Source organism: Sinocyclocheilus rhinocerous, unplaced genomic scaffold, assembly GCF_001515625.1.
Source record: "Sinocyclocheilus rhinocerous isolate Xijiao unplaced genomic scaffold, SAMN03320098_v1.1 scaffold203, whole genome shotgun sequence".
In the NCBI taxonomy this organism is placed as follows: domain Eukaryota; kingdom Metazoa; phylum Chordata; class Actinopteri; order Cypriniformes; family Cyprinidae; genus Sinocyclocheilus; species Sinocyclocheilus rhinocerous.
The window spans coordinates 921,658-925,855 of NW_015644353.1; the positions used below are offsets into that span (position 1 = coordinate 921,658).

General features: G+C 31.0%; 1 protein-coding gene across 1 annotated transcript in view; it reads left to right on the top strand.

Annotated features, from left to right (window-relative positions):
* The window catches only part of nxph4 (neurexophilin 4), a 60,235-nt gene that overhangs the window by 54,820 nt on the left and 1,217 nt on the right, over positions 1–4,198 (top strand). The window lies entirely within an intron of this gene.

The window sequence follows — 4,198 nt, forward strand, 5'->3', positions numbered from 1 at the left end:
CCCATTATTTTAATTTTAGTTTTAGTATAACACTATAATACCATTTATATTTTTTACTTTTTTATCATTTAAAGAAGAAACCAATCCGATGTATACTTGACATTTGAGGCTTAGAAAAGCACTAAAGGTTTTTCAGCTTGTTTATTTTCATATAAAAATACGGCACGCAGTTGCATCAAACAATGGTATAAACATCATTCAATGTAAATTGTGGTAATCGTAATTAATAATCGCAACTACCATTTCAAGGGAATAGTCGACAATTATATGATAATGCTGGAGGAACTGAAGGTCCTGCTCTTATTTCCGAGCTGAACTCCTCAAGCTCCAGCCGTGTGTTTCATCATTTCTTCCGCAGGAGGAACAGCTGGAGGATCTGTGCTGAGCTGGCCAAACATGAAGGGCAAGAGCGAGTTAACCTCATTATGACTGAATCCACGGCCCACATCTCACGAGCCGCTCGCTGACTGACAACCAAAATGTTTTTTGGTGGAAAACAAGTTACTGTGAACTTACAGATGCATCTTCTTTTTGTGTTTCTTAAAGAAATAGTCACACTGGTTTTGTAATCAGAGGAAAGTTTTTAGGAGAGTTTTTATTTAAAGCAAATCCTGATAAAATTTTTAAATACCCCAAAAAGCTGGCATGATGTTAAAATACCAACCAACCAACAAGTGTTTTATATTTTCCCCTATTTTAACAGCAACTCTATACCATGAGGATCTGACTCTTTATAACTCTTAAAGGAATGACTCTGCAGTGTTTTTTGCGTGTGTGTGAACTGATGTACTGTCCCTTTAAGACCCATTGTGTCTGTGAAGTTTCCTCACGTTCAATCCCTCGGTCGTGTTTTAAAGCTTATCTTTAATCTTGCGCGGCACAAACTTGCCATTTGTTTTTTAATGTTTCTGAAAGAAGTCTCTTCTGCTCATCAAGGCTGCATTTATTTGACATCTTTACTGTCACTTTTGATCAATTTAATGCGTCCTTAATGAATACATTTTTTTTTTACTTTTTGTATAAAAATATGGATGGATATAAAATTAAAATATTGTATAATTGAGATACTATTTTATTTTTTGTTATTTTAAAGATTTTATTTTTTATGTATTCTGGTTTCATGTTCATTTCAGTTAAAGTTTTAGTACTTTTGTCATTTTTATTAGTTTTTGTAATTTTTTTTAAAAATATGTCTATATAATTTTTATAAATTTTTATTTCAGTTTTAGTTAGAGAAATGTTGCTTTGTTGCTTAGCTAGCTAAAAATTACGTTTAATTTTTTTATATTTAATTTTATTTAACTATAGCAGCTCTGATTTGAACCACTAAGTTTTTACAATAAAATTCCATTTTAACGTGTTAGTTGAAGGCCTTCTCGGTTATTTACCGCGGTTATTCCCGTCTTTCAGTCATTATGTTACCATGCTTTTCCGTGTTCATTGGTCGTGTTTCGTTTCTGAGATCAGCACTCAATAATAATCTGCATTACAGCTGCGGTGAAAGTTGCAGGTCCTGCATTAAAGTGAGAAACGAGTGTTCAAACGCACTTCCAGTCATCCTCCGCTCGATACGCATCCGTCATCTGCTCTTTTTTAATCTGTACTGTCAGTGATCAATATTCCCTCACTTATACCGCTTTAATCAATCTCTCTGATCGCTTCGATCCCGCAAACACGCGCAGCTAAATTAATTTACTGACTGAATACATTAGCAGCCACACTGATGAATGCTGTAACAAACGGCGACATGAGTTTGTGTTCATCTGCTGGAGATGTTTGTGCCTCTAGAGCCGATGATGGGAAGCAGATGAAGCTGTAATGAAGATGTGATGTTTATTCTCTGCTGCTCTTTTGACCCAAACACTGAAGCTGTTCACTGAAGTCTGCATTTAAGATCTGTTAAGCTCTGACAGTCCGCGCATGTTCAGACTCGCCGTGTCATGATATTTTGTTACAAAACACACAAGAACCAAAGATGTTTGGTGTCACTGATGATGCACCAAGTCTGAAAGTGTGCTGCTTGATGCTTGAAGTGAGGAGTATGGACGCGTGTTTCTGGCAAAGAGTAAAAAAATATGTATATATGAAAGGTACACTCTAAAAAAATGCTGGGTTAAATACAACCCAGTGCTGGGTAAAATAGGGACACACCCAGCAATTGGGTTGTTTTGACCCAGCGGTTGGGTTAAATGTTTAACCCAACCTTCTGGGTAGTAACTCAACCGCTGGGTCAAAACAACCCAATTGCTGGGTTTGTCCCTATTTTACCCAGCACTGGGTTGTATTTGTGTGTGTGTGTGTGTGTGTGTGTGCGTGTGCGTGTGCGTGTGCGTGCGTGCGTGTGTTCTTTATTTACCTGTTCTTTATTGTTTTCCAGTATGAGCCGGTGTGTGTCTGATGATGAGAACAGCATGACATCAGATATTTAAGCTCCAGAAGCCTCTCTGTTTCCAGTCAATCAGTCTTTATTATTATTCACACACTCACCGGACTGAAGACGAGAAGCAAACAGCGCAGAAGTGACACGAGCACAGATCTGCAGCTCACTTCACTGTGAAAATAGAGCAGTGACAACAACATGAAATGAACTGTAAAAATAGAAATGTCCCGGAGAGATGGGCGAGAGACAGCTTATGAATTATGAACATGGCTCTAGAATGATTGGCTCTCTGTAGAACGCTCTAGATGCGTGTTATTGATCCTGTGTTCACGCTGATTACAGTAAATGTGCTTTTCTTGAGTCATTGATAATCATTTCTTCACTCTAATAGTACATGTGCAAAATCCAATGTTTTGGGCGTTTAATTATTCTGTGTTTCTGTCTTCAGCAATTAATACTGAATCCATCAGGACTGAACACATCGCAGAATCAATGCACTGCTGATTTATTATTGATTCATGTTTTTTCATAAGATTACATTATATATTTTGTATATTATTTGGGAAAATATTTTATATTAGACGCATTATATAATTGGACTGCCATGATTTTAGACAGCATCCTACTGAATATATGATGGTTTTTTTTTTATTATGCACAATATCTCTACATACTAAGAAGTAATTCTGAACGCAGCCGTAAACATGAAATTATTTTATTAAAAAACAAATAAATCTGAATTGGTTTTAATTACAGTTGTCATCTTTATCATATTTCTTAGTCATACCGTATGTTCGTTTTTCATTTTTAAAGACTTAAAAAAATTTAAAGTATTATATTTATATATTTAAATGTCTGTTTATCTGACTAAAGTCAAATATTTGTGATTTTTAAAATGTTAATTAAAATTTTTATCTTAACTTTATTTTATTTTATCTTATTTCTTATTTCAATAAAATCTTCGTGTTTGTTTTTTTTTTTTTTATTTTTTTTAATTATTGTATTTATGTTTTGAAATGTTTAAATTTAATAAATGTATTTATGTTTTGAAATGTTTAAATGTAATAAAATATTGTTGTAAAGTTTAAATATAATTAAATATATTTATAATTATGGTTTCATTTTAAAATATTATATTTATATATTTAAATGTCTGTTTATCTGACTAAAGTCAAATATTTGTGATATAAAAGGATTTTTAAAATGTTAATTTAAATGTTTAAATGTAGTTAAATATTTTATAGTTATTTTTATGTTTTAAGTGTTATATTTAGATATTTAAATGTCTTTTTTGACTAAAAATCTAATCAAGCTTAATTAGTCTTGCGGTCATCATCATATTTCTTATTTTAAAGTCAAATGTCTGTGTATGTTATTTTAAAAGACTTTTTAAAAATATAGAATTATAGTATTTAAATATTGAAATGTTGAAATATAATTAAGTATTTGTTTTATGTATTTTTTTTTTATCATTACATATAGATACTGGAATGTAAATCTATTTATTTAACTAAAATTGAATCTTATAGTCATTTTTATCATATTTCTTTTTTCAAATTCAAATGTTTGCACTGGTTATTTTTAAAGATGTTTTAAAAAAATATATTTATTATACTTAAATGTTTAAATACATATATATATATATATATATATATTTTACATTTTTGTGTGTACTGTGTATTTATTATGCATATATAAATACACACACATATATGTATATATTTAAGAAGAATATGTTATGTTTATATATTAAATATATTTATATATTTTCAAAATATATACTGTATGTGTGTGTATTTATATATATATATATTTAAT